The 19,030-nt window shown below is 53.2% G+C and overlaps 1 protein-coding gene across 9 annotated transcripts in view; it reads right to left on the reverse strand.

Moving 5' to 3' along the window:
• Positions 1-18,785, reverse strand: part of NOD1 (nucleotide binding oligomerization domain containing 1) — a 48,032-nt gene extending 29,247 nt beyond the window's left edge. Inside the window, exon 1 of one of the 9 annotated variants that reach the window (XM_008261592.4) lies at positions 18,526-18,785. The gene's annotated coding sequence lies outside the window, so the exon portion shown is untranslated. Of the gene's footprint in view, positions 1-17; positions 483-1,497; positions 3,282-3,336; positions 3,509-5,872; positions 5,995-10,120; positions 10,275-17,989; positions 18,499-18,525 lie in introns of those variants that run through there. The other 8 variants (XM_008261590.4, XM_051852873.2, XM_008261595.4 and 5 more) reach the window with 8 other exon arrangements.
• Between the last annotated feature and the right edge of the window lie 245 nt (positions 18,786-19,030).

Raw genomic sequence — 19,030 nt, forward strand, 5'->3', positions numbered from 1 at the left:
CCTAAGCGGTGTGTTACCTGCTGTGCCATGCACCGCCCCGGCCCGAGATTTTACCTAGAGCAAAGAGCTAGCTCAATGCAGTCAGAAATGAACAAGGTAGAGGTGTTGGAAAGGGAAGCAAAGAAACTGAAGGCTGCCCTGGCCAGCAGAAGCCAAGGGCGGAGCAAATCCGGAGCACAGGGCACTGCAGGGAAACTCAAAGCATGCAGCTTGCCCAGAAACTCCAGGAAGCCAGGCACCTCCCAGCCGAAAGCTGGTACAGGGTGGGTCTGGCTGGGGAAGGGAAAAGGAAAGGGAAAGGGAAGACAAGGCTGGGCCTGGGCCAGGATTCTGGGAGCTGAGCCTTCCCAAGTGGGAGGGGCTCCTCCGGGCCAGTGCTGTGCAGCCCCAGGAAAGCTCCTAAGGGACAACCAGGCCCATGGAGGTGGCCAGGAGGCAAGACCCCCGCGGGGTGAATGGTGGACCAGCACCCGCCACATGGACAGGTGAAGCCACAAAGACCCAGGCAGCCTGAGTCCACCACCCAAAGCTGTCTCTTGAGGCAAAGGCAGGTGGGAAGAGCCTGCTGGCAAGGAGGGTCCCCCGAGGGACCTGGGGTGAGGTGGGCGCCCCCCACGCACTCCCTGGCCTCCTGGCTTTCCGATCTGCTCCCAAGGAGCCGGAGAATCCCAGGGGCCATTCGGCACTGCAGGCCTGGCCCTTCCTCTTGCAGTCATCTGGGGACTGAATCAGTGGATGGATGATCAATCTCTCTCCCTCTTTCTGTCACTCTGCCTTTCAAATAAATAAATATCTTTTTTTCAAAAAGGAGAAAAAATGTTATGTCTACAATAATGAAAAGAAATCTGGTACAACACACTGAAATTCAAATGGACTTTTTTTTTTTAAGATTTATTTATTTGAAAGGCACAGTTACAGAGAGGCAGAGGCAGTGGCGGGGGTGAGGGGGTGGTGTCTTCCAACTGCTGGTTCACTCCCCAAATGGCCACAACGGCCAGAGCTCAGCCAATCTGAAGCCAGAAGCATGGAGCTTCTTCCGGGTCTCCAATGTGGGTACAGGGATCCAAAAACTTGGGCCATCTTCTACTGATTTCCCAGGCTATAGCAGAGAGCTGGATCAGAAGTGGAGCAGTGGGGAACTGAACTGGCACCCATATGGGATGCCAGCACTGCAGGAGGTGGCTTTACCTGCTATGCCACAGCGCCAGCCCCCTCAAGCTGACTTTAAAGGAAGAATGTTCCTGCAGATAGAGGAAAGTATCCTAATGACATGATGACCAGTTCTCCAGGATGATTCAAAAACATTGACTGGTATGCATCCAATAACAACATATTAAAATATATAAAGCAAAAAACTGACAACAGTAAAAGGAGAAACAGACAAACCCACAGTCACAGGAAGGCACTTTAACAGACTTCTCCAAATAACGGAAAAGGCACGTGAAACAACAAACAGTAACAAAACAGCCAGAATGTGGAGGATCTGAGCAAATTGACCTGCAAGTTTATCCTCACTGGCACACCAGGCTCCACAGGCACGGAATGCAGGGCGCAGGAAATGCACGTGCGGAATCTGTCACCACTGACCCTATTCCAGGCCAAACACAGGTTCTTAACAAGCTTCAAAGGACTCAAATCACTGTAACTCTGCTCTCTGATGGCAGCCGAATTAGGTTGAAATCCCTAAGCAAAAGGCATCTAGAAAATCCCCAAGTTCAGAGGCAAAGAAGTAGAAATGGAAATTAGAAAGTATGTCGAATTGCGTGCTAAGAGAGCAAAATCTGTGGAATGCAACTAAAGAAGCCACAAAAATGTGTAGCCTTCTATACATGTATCTGACATCTTCATGCTTTTTGCATGGTCATATAAATACACATACACACTAAGAAAGAAAGATCAAAAGGAAATTCATATTAACTGGGATTATTTCTGGGTGGTGAAATTACAGATCGATATTTCTTTCATTTTAGTGGGAGCAGATTCCAAATTATCTAAAACAAAGCCACAATTTTGTACACGAGATCAACGCGGAAGCCCTTGAATGGAGGGAGGCCAGTGTCGGCCCAGATTTCTGGGGAAGGCTAGGGGGTCCCTGGGCTCAGCCTAGCGTGGCTCAGGGCGGGGGACTCTGCAGCTGACCCGCTGTCAGGCTGCAGTGTCATGGCACATTCCCAGGTCACTGAGACTCATGAGAGAAATGATTAACTTGGAAGGAACTCTTGGGCGGAGACTAACTTCCTGTTTCTGTCCCAATCCCGGGGAGGCCCCGCAGAGACCACAGATACACACATTCAATGTCACGTTTCACGGGGCGGGGAGGGGGGTTAACCCAGGCTCTCTTCCGTCCTTTCCACTGTGCCAGGGGAACCTTTCCATGCTTAATAACTTTGTCCCTAACTAAGTATAAAAACACCACCTGGTAACAGTGGAAAATGGAGGGGAATGCAAAACAAAACAGTTTAGGAAGAAAGTCAAGTCCCCTATCACCCACTACTGACTCAGGCAGTACTTCCTTTCCTGGGGCCTATGTCATATTGTGCCTGTTTCGGCCTGTTTGACAGCATGCTGGTTTTTTGTCCGGGGCTTACCAGGATCTCAAATTTCCTCTTTTGAGCTACAGAAGCTGGTTCCTGACTGCCTGGGCTTCTGGAAATCAGAATGCTTCGCTTTGCCTTGTTTCCTTTTGTAAAGAAGACGAAGAACTGTGGTAAAAGCTTTGCCCTGGAGAAAGTCCACGTACCAGAGAGAGGCTCAACACAGGTGCCCAAAGAAACCCTGGCCTTGGCCTGGCCCTGCCGGCCTGAGCAGGTGCAGCCAATGTGCGCAGCCAGCAGCCTCCACCCAGCTGCCACGCTGCATGATCACGTCCCAGTAACGCGCTGAGAGGCGGAGGACACAAGGTTGATCATGCGGCCTCTGCAGCTGCCCCTGGCTGAGTGTGAACCTCTTTGCCACTGACCGTCAGACTGCAGGGAGCAGGGGCAGGCCGAGGGACCTGTGTTTCTGGAGTTTAGTGGCAGGATGGCCACGTGTGAGCGGCTGAGCCTCTCTGCGCCTCCAGTGCCCCACGGTGAGACTCCCTGCCTCCGAGGGTTGTTGTAAGACACTAGCTCTCTGCCCTCTCAGAGTTCACGGCCGACCAGGCAGGGCAGACAGACCCAGAAAGAGGAAGCAGCAAGGTGGTAAGCGTGTGGCACGGCCCTCCTTGGGCTCCAGTTGCCACAATCTAGTTGAGACTGTGAGAGAGCTGCATCCCAAGAAGCCACAGCACATGAGTAGGGGACCGGGGCCACCCGCTGCTGCAGGAGATAGCTCCACAGCCTCCCAGCCACACACCTCCATCAACAGAGAGAACCGCAGCCTGGCCCGCACCGTCCACTCAGCAGGAGCTCCGCTCTGTGCAGCCATCCAGCAGCACTGAGCACAGAGGTCACTCCGCGGGCAGCGTGCCTCTGAACGCCTCCCCCTGGACCAACAGACACGGTTGGCCTCCATCCCAACTGACAAGGGCTTGGCGAGAACAAGAAACCTCCAGAAGATGATTTCCCGGCAGCCACGCTGGCCTTGTGAATTCTCTTTTCTTAGACGCCCAGTTTCTGGGAATCCTCACTTGCTCCTTTTTAACATATGTGTATTTCAAAATAAATGGCACAGCTTTCGGCCAGCTCATGTTGCAATACCACCAGACAGGATTCCTACACATCTGAGGCCTACTTTGTAAAGCTTTCTCCAGCAATGGAACACATGCTAACTCAGAGCTACAACCCAAAGGTTATTATTATTATTTTTTAGATCTTTATTTATTTGATGTGCAGATACAGCCCAGCCCACAGTCATTAGTTCTGCCAGAGGATGTATCCTCCAACTCCTCGTTCACTTCCCAAAAGCCTTCAATAGCCAGGGCTGGGCCAGGCCCAACTTGGGAGCCCAGAACCCGATCCAGGTCTTCCACGTGGGTGGCAGGGACTCACATACTTGATCCAGCACTGCTGCCTCCCGTGGTCTGCGTTCCAAGGAGGCTGCACTTGGAAGCAGGGCCGGGACTTGAATCCAGGAACTGCAATGCTGGGATGTGGGCGCCCTCAGCAGCATCTTAACTGCTGTGCCAAATGCCTATCCCTCAAAGTGTTTTTTTTTTAAATTTTTTTGTTTTTTTAAACAATGAGCTCTCTGTACTCAGACCACTTCACAAGTAATTCTGCAGTTGATACTTTCTGCACACAGACTGGAAACAAGTCCAAATGTAAAAGCAAGGTCAGGTCCCCTGGCTCTGGTGACAGGGAATCTGGTGCAGTCCTGCTCCTGTCCTGACCCTCCCTCCCCAAACTCTTCATTTCCTGAAAGGTGAGTTTCTAAGCAGAAGCCTCCCCACCCTCTTAAAGTTCACTGCTTTGACTCACAGAGTATGGGCACATGGAAGGAGCTACTTTAGGCTTCAGTGCAGAACTGTCAGGGCACAGCTCCCCTTTCTCTGGCGCTGTGGATCAGCACCCTTCAGGATGCGGTTGCCCTCTGCCAACTCCCCTGCACATACAGCAAGAACGAGAGGGACGCTTTGGTTGTTTGAGCAACTGAGACTGCCGGTCAGCTGGTACTGGAGCATGGCCCAGCCCTAGAATTTAACTGGTGCAGTAAAAGTGTGGGTAAGAAAAGCATTCAGGGCTGGCATTCAGGTTCCTGTCCTGGCTGCTCCACTTCCAATTCAGTTCCCTGCTAATGTGCCTGGGAAAGCAATGGAAGATGGCTCAAGAGCTTGGGATCCTGCACACCACCTGGCTTTGGCCTGACCTAGTCCCAGCCATTGCAGGCATCTGGGGAGTGAACCAGTGGATGGAAGATCTCTGCATCTCTCCCTTTCTTTTGACACTCTGCATTTCAAACAAATAAATAAATAAATAAATCTTTAGAAAGAAAGGAACGCAGGCCGGTGCCACGGCTCACTAGGCTAATCCTCCACCTGCGGCGCCGGCACCCCGGGGTTCTAGTCCCGGTCGGGGCGCCGGATTCTGTCCCGGTTGCCCCTCTTCCAGTCCAGCTCTCTGCTGTGGCCCGGGAGTGCAGTGGAGGATGGCCCAAGTGCTTGGGCCCTGCACCCGCATGGGAGACCAGGAGAAGTACCTGGCTCCTGGCCTCAGATCATCACGGTGCGCCGGCCGCAGTGCGCCGGCCGCAGCGGCCATTGGAGGGTAAACCAATGGAAAAGAAAGACCTTTCTCTCTGTCTCTCTCTCTCTCTCACTGTCTACTCTGCCTTTCAAAAGAAAGGAAGGGAGGAAGGGAGGGAGGGAGGGAGGGAGGGAGGGAGGAAGGAAGACCCTGAGTACATGAGGAGACCGGGGCCCATGGAGGTGAGCTGGGTGAGGCCAGACGGTGGGAGGCACGGCTCAGAGGATTAGGGTGTCTGCGCCTGGAAGCTCCTCACGCCCCCTCCACCAGTCAGGACTTTCGACAGCTGACACCCCTCACGTTCAGGGACCCCTCTCAGCAAAGACAAGTCACTACCATTTGTTTTTCAGGGACTGCAAAACTAGCTATTTATGGAATTATGATTTAAAATAAATTAACATATGGCAACATTCTCTGTCGACTCCAAACTTAGAAGCAATCCATACAAGAAGATATTAACGTCCTAAAAAGGAAACAAGGCAGAGAGACACACAGCTGGGAGACCCACAGGCCCACCTAGTTTCCACCTGTGCAAGCTGGGGAGCCAGGTTTGGTGGCGTCATCCCCCCCACTTGTCCCCACACCAGAACCACGGCCGTCTCAGCCCAGTCCACAGTCATCGTTTCTGCCAGCATCACCTTTCTACAGGAAGCCACACTTGCATAAAGAAAGATGATGTTAGAGCACCTTTAATCATGGGTGCGTACCTCAGGCAGGCCAGGGGACATTCTCTGCAATGACCTCATTCCCAGGGACCTCGGCTCTCAGCTCTGCCTCTGATTTCCAACCCGTGGAAGGGAAATGCTCAGAGCCCATTGACCGGGGGTTCATTCAAAACAAACACGCTCCCTGGGCACCTGCAAGCACACGGGAGGCCCGTCCTGGGCTGCTGGAGCATCACAGTACACATGATGGGAACAGCTTCACTTTTTAGTAGGAGGCCATCAACTCATGACTTGCTTTTGAAATGAGGAGTCTAAAGTGAAAAATCAATCCCTGAAAAAAAATATAGGACAGAGTAAAAGAAAAAGCTGAAATGCCAAAAAACCAAAAACCCACAACTGGGTTTTTTCTTTAAAAACCCCAGGACGTCAGGCAACACCCCAGTGAAGATTGTTCCACGACTCCCACGCATGTCACCGTTTCCTCTGTGTTGCAATTCCCCTTCTTTTCCTGTAACACAAACCTCGGAACACTAAATGGTCAGCTCCACTGCCTTGTGACCTTCTAACCCAAAGACACGCTTTCACTTTCAATTCTCACAGCAGATGGACGATGCTGAAGTGCCCCTGCCCTCTCCCGCCCAGTGTCCGCTCCCTACCTAAATGGCTGTCGTTACCAAGGAAACCTTTTAGATTCTCTCCCCCCTCCCGAGAAAAGCACACCTGATACTAAAGTCCAGCAAACACCATCTCCAGCAACGCCAGAGCCTGCTGTACACAACACAGGCTTTCCAAACATTCTGTCCACTACAGTCATGCACGGAGGCACAGTACACGGATACTTATTTATGGAATTAAAATAAGGTACAGTGAAGCCACCATTCACCCAACCTCAGATTGCACCATGTCCACTAGAACAGGCTCCACCCACCTGGTTGTAATCCTCAGCTTAGCCTGAAGACCTCCCACAAACCCACGAACACTGAGCACTGTCTCTGGGTTCACCTGAACGAGGTTCATTGTGGTGAATGTAATCTGCCGCTTCCTAAGGCTGGTTTTGCAAGGGACAAGGACACTTACACAGTGTCTGTTGCCAGTGACCTTTTGGACATTCAAGAACAAAGCGATACCATGAGTGACACGGCTCCACCATTGTTCAAGTTGCCCCAAGAGTGAGGAACCCCCAGGAGGCTGACCCCAAGCCTGTTCTCAGACACAGCAGGACACACATGCATGTTGGCCACTCCAGCTGGGCCCTCCTTCCCCTGCTGCAGAAGCCACACAAGTCTCTGCTTCCACTGCTGCCTATTTGTTTTTCTTGCTTTGTTTTCAATTCCTCCAGGAATTTAAACCAACAAATAATGCCAGTCTCAGATTCCTCAGACACACTAGAAAAGTACAGACAGCTCCCTCCAGAGAAAACAGCAGATGAATCGAACTCTTAAGAATTATTTGAAGCTTTTAATTTCCACTAACATTTGCTTTAGGGATCTGACAGCTCTTAATCCCTCAGAAACTCAAAGCAGGGGCCTGCATTGTGGCTCAGTGGGTTAAATAGCTGCCTGCAACGCCAGCATCCCATGTGAGCCCTGGTCCAAGTCTCAGCTGTTCCACTTCCCATCCAGCTCCCTGCTAATGCACCTGGGAAAGCAGTGGAAGATGGTCCATGTACTTGGGTCCCTGCCAACCATGGGGGAGACCCAGATGGAGTTCCAGGTTCCTTGCTTTGGACTGGCCCAGCCCTGGCTGTTGTGGCCACTTGGGAAGTGAATCTGCAGATGGAAGACTGATACCTCTCTCTCTCTCTCTCTCTCTCTCTCTCTCTCTCTCTCCCCCTGCCTTTAAACAAAGAAATTAATCTCTCAAAAAAAAAATAAATAAATAAATAAAAGCCAGAAAAGTCAGCCAGTGCTTCCTCTCATGTAGTCTGAACCCCAGACAGGCAGCCACTCTGCCTATAAACAAAGGGATGCAAATAGAGGCAATCGGCTGGGACACGATGGAAGTGAGCACCCTTTCACAGCTGCCCAAGCCTTCGGGAAGCCACGTGTCAGAGTCAACCATCTCCCAGGAAACCCTGTTCAGAGTGCACACAGAGCCAGGGCAGACTCTGCTGGAACCCTGGATGTTGGGGTGGAATGGAACGCTGGCCAATGTACCCATTTGAGAGGGGCGGAAATGAAGGCCCTGGCGAGCACACAGATTTGTCTGCCACAACCAGATCTAGAACCCAGGTCTCCTGGCACCAAGGCAAGTGCTGCTTTGGTTTCTTCTGGCCAGAACAGCTCTTCTGAAGCGGAGAGTATCCCCAACCCCCAGAGGGAGGAAAAGGGCAGTGGTCCCACCTCTCAGCCCATCTCTCCCCGCAGTGAAATCCTGGGGCCCTTCGCCCCCACCCCTCTCTGAGGGAGAGGCAGTCTCCTCTTCTTTCACACTGACTGACAAGTCAGTGAAGTACACACCCAGGCTGTCTGGGTCCAGTCACCGCCACCATGTGCGCGTCCCTTTTCATGGCTGTAAAATACCGATAACAGCTGCAGTGGCCTTACTGGCTGGCTGTGAGGCTTTAGCGAGCTGAGAACAGCACCGGTCATACAGCAAGCACACACGGGAGGCCTGGCCAGGACTTCCCTCTGGTCCGCTCGGAGCCCAGCACTCACTACGAGGGATGGGGTCCATCCCGTTAGTCACTGAGTGTCCAGCACAGGGAGCAGGTGGGTAAAACCCACAGGAGGAATGGACCTGGTCCAGGGCACTGCTGACAGCAAGGGCTCCACCCGTGCTCACGTGATCCACACACTCCCTTAGAGAGTGTCACTTACCAAGTGGATTAGTGGGTGAATTCAGGTTTGCATCACCAACACTGGCTCTTGCTCTAAGGCATCACTATTAGCTGCTGTCTCCAAAAGATTAGCTCAGTCCCAGCTCTCAGTGTCAAGGCACTGTCTTTGCAACTGTTAGCTCCCTAACCCCTTCTGCTTGGTGACCATGCCCCCAAAAGGGCCTTGGAGGGGAAGGCTGCCCACAATGATTGACTGACATTTTCCTGAGTTTATCTGCTCTTTGATTTTTTTTTTAAAGTTTAGTTATCTATTTGAAAGGCAGAGAGAGAGAGAGAAGAGAGAGAGAGAGAGAGAGAGATCTTTTATCCACTGGTTCATTCCCTAGTAGCCACAATGTCCCACTGGTTCACCCCCCAAATGGCCACAATGGCCGGGGCTAGTCCAGGCCAAAGTCAGGAGCCTGGAACTCCATCTGGGTCTCCCGCATGGGTGCAGGGGCCCAAGTACTTCAGCCACCTTCAGCTGCCTTCCCAGGCACATTAGTAGGGAGCCACATGGGAAGCAGAGCCTCCACAATGAACTGGCACTCACATGTGAAGCCAGCAACACAGGCAACACTGGGCTCTTCACTTGGGAGTCACACCTGAGTGTGAGCTCAGTAGGAAGAGCCTGGAACTGTGAGAGAGCTGGCGTGCTGCATTAGTGGCCGGGTCACAGGACACGTGTTACTGCTGGAAAGTAAGTGTCTGGGGCTTCTCAAGTGAAAGTGCTCCATGACATCACAACACCCATATTAGTCACTGCAGAAGCTGGACTTCGAGTTTGGCTGTTAGCAAACAATCACTCTGCTCACTGCTGGCCAGTGAGCAGGGTGCTGGGACACAGCTATCAGAGCTCAGCCAGCGTCTCAGGGTGCACTTCAAGCCGGCACACCCCGGGGCCACAGCAGCCCTCATCCTGGTAGAGTGAGGTGCAGCTCATGGCACAGGCCGGCCCAACCAGGCAAGATCCGCCTGAGCCACCAGCCCCTCTCACTCTGTGACCTGCAGACAGCTTCTCAGAGCAGGAGGAGGGAAGGGCACATCCAGCCGGGAGCCAGCTGATGGCCGTGTAAGAACATGGCCCTCTGGAGCAAGCTTTTCCTGGGCCGAGAGCTCCAAATAGACACCCCCACCCCACCCCCACCGCCACCAAATCCTGTGCCTCCCAAGTGTGCAAACTCCTAAACAGGGGAACTTGTCTTCCCCAGGTGAACAGGGAAGAACCCCTTTCAAGACCTCTGGGTCACAGCCTGACGGTGCAGAACAGACCAGCAAGAAAACATGCCCAAGGCTCTTTCCCTCTCCAGGGGCTTCTAGCATATTTTGTACCTGCAGATCCGAGCCCCTGAGACCACAGCCACCCTCCCTTCACTCTTCGGGGTCTTTTGTTCCTGCTCCCAGGTTGCCAAGAAAGACTAGACTGGCCCCATATCCATCCCTTGAGGCTCCTGATGAAGAATGCTGTGTACCTGGGAGGCCCGCACTCATCCAACGTAGAGCAGGTGCTGTGGGCTGGGCAGATTTCTTCCACACTGCTCTGGGCCTTGGGTGTTTCCTCTGGAAGTTGAAAACTACAATCTCTGTCCTCAGAATGTTTCACACATCAAGACAGGGCTGAGAAAGCTTAACAAAGAGGTCACGAGTGAGCTTTTTCTTGCACATTACTAATGATAGGGGGAAGGGGGGTCCTCAACAGTTTTCCATGCCTTAGAATAAAATTCCAAGTCCTCACCCAGCTCAGGAGGCAGTGCTTGGCCTGAGCCTGGCTCACTCTCGGGCTCCTCTCTGTACCTTCCTGCACGGGCCACTCATCAGCTTCTCCCTCATTCCACACACCCAGCTCTTTCCCACCTCGGGGTCATCCATCATGCTGCTCCCTGCACTGGCATGAGACATCACTTTCTTCCACTCCCAGTCCTAGTTGTAAAGACTCCTTCCTGGAGAGGCGTCCCAGAACCCCCTAATCCTAGTACATCTGCTGCTTCAGTGACAGCACTTACCCCAATTGCCAATTGTCTTTTATTTGTGTATGTATACCCCACTCCCACTATAAACTGAATGTTTGTGCCCCCTCCCCTCCAAGCACAAGTTCATAGACTGAGGTCTTAAATCCCCAACATGACGGTATCTGGAGGTGGGGCTGCCGGGTTGGAGGATGTCGGGGTGGGGGAGCCCCATATGGGATCAGTGCCCTACACAAGAGATGTGAGAGAGACTCTCACTCTCTCTGCCTCATGAGCACACAGCAATAAGGTGGCTGCATACGTGAACCAGGAAGACAGTCCTCACCAAACTCAATCTCACACTTCCAGGCTCTAGAACTGGAAGAAACAAATGGTAGATGCTCAAGCTACCCAGTCTGTAGGAGTTTGTTATAGCAGCTGAGCTGAGAGTCCCCAGAAGCCTGCAAGATCCATTTGACCAGAGGCTGGGTCTGTTCCATTCATTGCTATATCCCAAGTATGTAGGAGACTCCTGGCCCCAGCAAGACTTTGATAATAGTTGTTGAGTTACTGTGTTGCATAACAGAAGCCCCGAAGAACAAGCAAACAGCCCCTCAATACCAGGCAGGAGAACCAGCAAAGCACTTCCCATCCCTGAGGAGGCCGGAAAGGCAACTGCTGTGTCCTTCTCAGCAATGCTAAGGCATCCACAGGTCACTCAGTTGAGAGGATGCTTTTTCTGGCTGCTGAGTTCTCCTGACCCAGGCCTCTGGGAAGACTGGCAGATCTCCAGCAGAGGCGACGGCCACTGGGGTGTAAAGAGGAGGGAAGATGAGTAAGGAGTTTCAACAGCAGCAGTGCACTTAGATGGAGCCACTGCACTCTGATGGAATACTGTGTTAAGCTCTGTCGCTGTCCACTTGAGTCCTTGAGTCCCATGCTGGGCACTTCCAGGTCCCGTTTCTTTGTTCCCGACCCCTGGCATGCCTGTCTGGGAGAAGGCATGTTTTACTGCACCCAAGCTAACAATCTCTGAGACATCATTCATCTCAGAGAAAACATTATCCACCCTCAGAACGTTAGCCTGTACCATTATCAGGAGCTCCCGTCCTTTTATTTTCTTCAGTTGATGTTAGATCAAACCATCTAAGCCACGCTGAGGTTTATAAGTTCTGGGAGGAGAACCGGTGCAGTGGCATAGTAGGCTAAGCCTCTGCCTGTGGTGCCAGCATCTCATATGGGGTGCCAGCTCGAGTCCCAGCTGCTCCTCTTCCAATCCAGTCCTCTGCTTACAGCCTGGGAAGACAGTGGAAGATAGCCCAAGTGCCCTGGGCCCCTGTACCCAGGTGGGAGACTTGGAAGAAGCTCCTGGCTCCTGACTTCGGATCAGCCTAGCTCTGGCCGTGGCAGCCATTTGGGGAGTGAACCAGCGGATGGAAGATCTCTCTCTCTCTGTCTCTCCTCTCCATCTGTAACTCTCTCTCTCTCTCTCTTTCAAATAAATAAATAAATAAATAAATAAAATAAAAACAAGTTCTGGGAGGAAGCAGAGAAAGCAGAGGGAGCTCCCACTTTCACATCACAAGCAGACAGCTCTTTGGAAGCTGAGACCTGCATACAGAAATCTGGCCCTACATGGCACAAGGAAGCCAGTGTGCTACTCCAGGAGATGAGTGTGGGGAGATGCGTGGGGGAGAGGGCAGGGTGAGGCACTCACTGAGCAGTAGGGGCAGAGGTAAGAACAGGGCTTTATGATCGAGCATTCGGACTAGCAGTTAAGAAGCCCGCCTTCCACATCAGAGGACCTGGCTTCAGCTCCTTCCTCCGTCTCCTGATTCCAGCTTCCTGCTAATGCACACCCTGGGGAAACAGTGATGGCTCAAGCAGTTGGGGCCCTGGCACACCACATGGAAGACCTGGACAGGCTGCTGACTTAGGCCTGGCCCAGCCCTAGTCGTTGGGGACATTTAAGGAGAGAACAGCAGATGGGAGCCCGGCCTCTATCTCTCTGCCCCACACCCCATCTCCTCTTCCTCCTCTGAAATACATAAAAATAAAAATAAATAAGTAAAAAATAAATAGATAAATTTTAAAAATAAAAGAACAGGACTCTACTTCCAGTCGAGGGCACAGCACTCACTATTCGCTGAGTTAGGGCTATTGAACCTTGTCAAGCCTCAGTTGTCCCCTCTGCAAAATGGGGAAATGAGAACAACCACATAAGAGTCATTGGGAAGATTAAATGACCTGAAGAACAACAACAAAACCTGAAGACCGTAGGCCAGTGGGGCACACGGCAAGTCTATGCAAGCATCGGACATTTTTTTTAAGATTTATTTATTTATTTGAAAGTCAGAGTTACACAGAGAAAGAATGAGAAAGAGAGAGAGGTCTTCCAACCGCTGGTTCACTCCCCAATTGGCAGCAACAGCTGGAGCTGTGCTGGTCTGAAGCCAGGAGCCAGGAGCTTCTTCTGGGTCTCCCACGTGGGTGCAGGGGCCCAAGGACCTGGGCCATCTTCTACTGCTTTCCCAGGCCATAGCAGAGAGCTGGACTGGAAGTGGAACCACCGGGTCTCGAACTGGCGCCCATATGGGATGCCAGTGCTTCAGGCCAGGGCATTAACTCACTGCACCACAGTGCCGGCCCCATCATCTGCCATTGTTATTCGGCGTCTACAAGTCAGTGTCAAGTCTCAAGTCAGTCCATCCAGAGAGGAGTCGTCGCCCCCCTTACAGATGGAGAAGCTGAGGCCTGTGAGGATGAAGCACCCAGCAAAGGGACCAAAGGCGTCACAATCGTTCCCACCATAAGCATCAAAGCAAGGTGGTGTGTAACACACTTCATGGGGAGAAGCGCATCCAGCGCCCAGAGCCACCATGCAAGGCAAAGTATTCTCACAGAGGACTCAGGTAGACAGGGTCAGTGTCTTGGCCAAGGCCATGCAGTTAGGTTAGGAACAAGGTACGGGCTGGAATCCGGTTCAGACTCCTAAACCCCATGGGTTGTCGCCCCCCTCCCCCATTTCCTAGACCTCGCATCTCCCCCTGACACCACCAACTGCCTGACCGCATGTTAAATAGCAAACACTGGCTCTGTGAGATGGAGGCCAGGAGTGGCCCCCCACCTCGGTGGCTATCCCCAGAGAAAAGCCCAGCTTACCACACAGTTCCTTCTGCCAAAATTCAGTTTGGAGATCACAGCAATTTAGGAATACACTTACAGAAAGCACGCGAAGTTTAGTCACTAAACCTTTAATCTTTGGGGGGATTAGAACAGCATAAATATTTCCCAAGTAAGCCAGCATCTCCTAGAGCTGTTCCACGCTGGGAAGCGCTCCCTTAGCCAACGGCGTCTGCCTTCCCCACTGCACGCAGTCTGAAAGCACCTCCTGAACTACAGCATTCTCCAGGTCTTCTGACCCCAGCCTGTGTGGCGGCCACAGAACAACACAAGTGAAAGGGACAGCAACATTCTGAAACAAGTACACGAGGTGGCTTCGAAATGTTCATGGAAAAAAAAAAAAAACCTATGCATGGAGCTTAAGTTTTTTTGCAGGGGCCAGCGCTGTGTCACAATGGGTTAACACCCTGGCCTGAAATGCCGGCAACCCATATGGGCACTGGTTCGAGACCTAGCTGCTCCACTTCCGATCCAGCTCTCTGCTATGGCCTGGGAAAGCAGCAGCAGATGGGGCCCCTGCACCCATGTGGGAGACCTGGAAGAAGCTCCTGGCTTTGGCTTCAGATCGGCACAGCTCTGGCCATTGCAGCCAATTGGGGAGTGAACCACAGGACGGAAGACCTCTCTCTCTCTCTCTGTCTCTCCTCTCTCTGTGTAACTTTGACTTTCAAATAAATAAATAAATCTTCTAAAAAATTTTTTTGCACCAGAATAAACTTATCTTTAACTCCACTTTTTCCATGAGGTTTTTGAAGTACCCTCGTATATCAGGGGTGCATTGCCATGTTTTATTAATATTAATCTATTGATGGGACCAGCATTATGGCACAGCAGGTAAAGCCATTGCCTGCAATGCTGGCATCCCATCCATGTGGGTGCCGATTTGTGTCCAAGCTGCTCCACTTCTGATCAAGCTCCCTGCTAATGCACCTGAGAAAATAAGCAGAAGATGGGCTGGCGCCCCGGCTCAATAGGCTAATCCTCTGCCTGCGGCACTGGCACCCCGAGTTCTAGTCCCGGTCGGGGCACCGGATTCTGTCCCGGTTGCTCCTCTTCCAGTCCAGCTCTCTGCTGTGGCCAGGGAGTGCAGTGGAGGATGGCCCAAGTGCTTGGGCCCTGCACCCCATGGGAGATCAGGAGAGACACCTGGCTCCTGGCTTTGGATCAGCGCGGTGCGCCAGCTGCAGCGCACTGGCCACAGCGGCCACTGGAGGGTGAACCAACGGCAAAGGAAGACCTTTCTCTCTCTCTCTCTCACTGTCCACTCTGCCTGTCAAAAAAAAATTAAAAAAAAAAAAAAAGAAGCATTAGATGGCCCAAGTGCTTGGGCCCCTGCACACGTGTGGAAGACCCAGATGGAGTGCCTGGCTCCTGGCTTCAGCCTGCCTCAGCACTGGTCATCGCCAGTCATCTGGGGAGTGAACCAGGGGATGAAAGACATTCTCTCTCTCTCTCCATCCCTCACTGTTTCTCCCTCTGACTTTCAAAATGAATAAATATATTATTTTTAAAAATTATTACTCTCTCGAAACCTGGGGCTGACATGGTGCTTTACATTTTTCTATTTATTAGCCCTTGACATATTCTGGAGCAGGCATTGGGTGCCACAGTTAAGACACCATCTAGAGTGTCCACAACACATATCAGAATGCCTGGGTCCGAGTCTGGCTCCACTTTCAATTCCAGCTTCTGGCTAACATCCACCTGCGAGGCAGCAGGTGATGGCTCAAGAATTGAGTCCCTGCTACCCATGTGGGAAACCTGGATTGAGTTCCTGGCTCCTGGCTGGGGCGTAAACCAGCAGATGAAAGATCTCCCCTCTCTCTCTGCCTTTGAAATAAATGTAAGTAAATAACTAATGCATGGTTTTCTATAATGTGGAGAAAAATGACTCCTCAGAGAAACCAACTACAGAGTGGCCACTTACTAGTGAGTCAACTACTGATTTTAAGGGGCTGGAAGACAGAACTGACTGGCTAAGAAGTGCCTCCCTTGTCAGGGGAATCTGCCCCATGAAGCGGCCAAAGCAAGATCCCCTTGGAGTGGATCTCCCCCAGCTGGCTTGGTGTCCAGAGGCTGGGAGGACGGGGGTGATCTCTGTCCACGGGGTGGCCGGTGGTGGTTCCCGATAACACTCGAGTTTAAACAAGAATCCAAGCGAGTAAGTCTTGCCTTGACAAATTCTCTAGCACAGGCCAAGAATCATCAATGAATTGGGACGGCAATGGCTGCTCACCTCTCATCACAAGGGTCAAGCTGGCCCTCAGTGAGCATCCGTGTTTTCCTAGAATGAGCTCAGGTCTTGGGGACAGATGGAAGGAGGCCCTCTGAGTGACATGCAAGTGACTTCCCCAGGATTGCAAAGGATTCAGGTCTTGTGAAAGCTTCCAAAACGCCTCAGCACAAATGCAGATTTTACCTTTTCTAATTCCATCTTGCCTCAGTCTCCCAAGAAAGAGTCCTATGAGGAACTAGCAACTTAAACTTCAAGTCCTAGTTTATGTCTTGGGTATTGAACAAATATTGAATCCTTTTGGTAATTCTGTTTAAGAAAACACCAGGGATCACACATACACGATAAATACACTCCCCCTACCCCCATACCTACTTGACCTCACTATTTACATTCCTAATGTCTAAATGGAACAGGGCTGCTGCTCCCACCAAAGTGACTGTCACGAACTGGGGAGGTTCCGGCGGGGATGTAGGCATTGCCATTGGCAGGATCTGAGCTCCTCCACCCCCAGATTCTCCCTTGTCCTTGGTCACTGAAGAAAGAGCTGCTGTCACAGGGCCAAGAGTCAGGAGCAAAACAGGAAGAGCAGGGCGTGGTGGCAGGGGAGCCTCACACGTGTGGCCACACCAGTTCTGACAGCCTGTCCACGGCCCAGCTTTCCAGGAGGACATATCTGATGGGGGGGGGGGGGGGACATGGTGGTGGGGCAGAGGTCTCAAGATAAAGGGCCGCTTTCTCGGGTCAGGAAATCTATCCCCATCGCCCAGACAAACCTGGATTCCAGAGCCATGGCCTGGCCATCAGCCACGAGCTCCCACATCAGAGCAGCCACATCCCCAGGGGGAAGAAACCACGGCTTCACAGGGGAAGGAACCGGGGGGCCTCCCCTGGGGAAGGCAGCAGCAGGGCCAAAGAGCAGGGCAAGGGCCTTCAAGGGAGGCAGTTTCTGGACAAGCATCCCCGCCCCATCGTGGCTGTGCTGTTGCAGCCCCGCTGCACGGGTGGGAAAAAGAGCTGAGACTCGGACCCGTGTTTGACAGACACCAAATCCTCAAAAGTCAAACCTTCTCAGAACCTCTGAGCCACCCCGCTCCTCTTTTGGTTTAAAATCTGCCCTTTGCATTTGCTTGGCATGAGCAGTAGAAACCGGTCCCTTGTCAACCCCACTGCTTGCCTGGCTCACAGCTACCTGCAGCTGGACCGCTCCCCCGCCCCCAGGTGAGCATAGGCCCCTGGCCAGGTGCCTGCTGGCTTCTTCCAGGGCCTGGCCGGGATCTACTGGCTTCCCCGGCCCTGCCTGAAAATACAGAGCAAGCAGGACATTCTGAGAGGATGGCAACCTGGTATTCCTTAGCTTTCTCACAAAGCCCGCGTGCACAGCCCAGGCTTCTTAGGGCACGTGGGACAGCAGATCCCGACACCCATGGTCATCTCCCTCCTTGGGGGGACCCCGGCTCCAAGGCCGAGCAGGCGGGGCTTCGTGAAGGCCCCTGTCTGCCCTTCCTTCGCCTTGGTCTCCAGATCCCATTTTTGGCGGCAAACGACACGAAGGTGTGAGCTGACCACAGGTCAGCCCCACGTGTGGACACTATAACCCCGCCTTAGCCCCCGGTGAGGCGAGGGTATCCAGAAGCTCATGGAAGATGGAGCTAAATAAGTTTTCTGAGACTCATGCACATGAGGAGTCTTCAGAAAGTTCACGAAAAGTTGTTATGAAAAAAAACACACATGGCTTTCAAAAACTGCACCGAAATAAATTTTTAAAGAATATTTGTTTTTCCAAGAACGTTCTGAAACGCTCTGGGGAGCGAGTGCCTGACACCGTCAAGCATCCTTCCCCACCCCACCCCGGGGTGGGGGGGGTTCTGGGCCCTGTCCCGCAGCTGTCCCCGCACCTGTCCCCGGGCAGCGTGGCCGCCAGCCGCACGCAGATCCCGCCTCCCCGCGCCAACCCCCGCCGCAGCGCCGGCACTTACGTGGCAGCCAGGTCTGAGGAACTCCCTGCGGCCGGGAGCCAGGCCGGGCCAGCGTGCGGGAGCGCCGGGCGCCCGCAGCTCCGCAGGGGCAGGGCCGGCCCGGAACGGGAACTGGCGGGGAAGGCGGCGGGGCCGGGCCCCAGAGGCCGGCGCGTTCCTGGGAGAGGCCGAGGCGGCGCGCTCGGCGTGGGAGGCCGGGCGGCCGCGGTCAGCCCCCGCCCCCGACGGCGCCCAGCTGCGGCCGCAGGACGCGGGACGGCGGGCGGGCAGGCGCTGGGTGCCCCGCCGCGGCCGAAGCTTTCCCCCTTCTGCACCGCCGCGTGGCCTCGCGCATTCCCGGTTAGCAGGGTTTCAGGCGAGGGTCCCCGTCGCGGCCCGCCCACCCTCGTGGGCGACTTCCTGCCCTCCTCGGCCGAAAGCCGGACGTCGCCAGCGGAACACGGGCGGGAAGCAGCGCGGACTCCGGGCTTCACCTGCCTCAGAAACCTGGGAGGAAAACCAGACAAGTTCCCTTTTCCGCCCGAGTCCGGCCTTACCTCCCTCGCTGCTGACCCCTCGCGTTTTGAAGGGCGCCCGTGCTATCTCTTGATTCGATTACTGTCATCTGCAGACCTTTTTGAATCCGCTTTCTAACCCGCCTGTAGCGCAGAGGCTCCCCAGGCGTGGCTGTGTCTTGCACCTCGGGCTCTGCGTGTGGCAGGAAGGGCGTGGGCGCCTGGCCTGGGGCCGGCTGGGGTCCCTCACGGGGATGAGCGGGCAAATGCAGGAGCGAAGCGGGACCCGGCCCGCACTGCTGGCCTCGGAGCTGCACTAGGGCGCGGCCCGCGCCCTCTGGGCTGGATTCCCCCCTGGGGAGCCCGCGGAAGCACTTTGCATGTAGTCTCATGAGACCCGTTTTGGAATTCTGACCCCCGAAACAGTAAGAAGACACATTTGTGTCTTAAAGCACTAAATTCAGGCAGCAATAGGAAACTAATAACGCCATCTAGTTAACGTCTTAATTTTAGCAATAATATATTCACTTCTAGTGTATTAATATAT

The sequence above is a fragment of the Oryctolagus cuniculus genome, chromosome 16, assembly GCF_964237555.1.
Source record: "Oryctolagus cuniculus chromosome 16, mOryCun1.1, whole genome shotgun sequence".
Classification (NCBI taxonomy): domain Eukaryota; kingdom Metazoa; phylum Chordata; class Mammalia; order Lagomorpha; family Leporidae; genus Oryctolagus; species Oryctolagus cuniculus.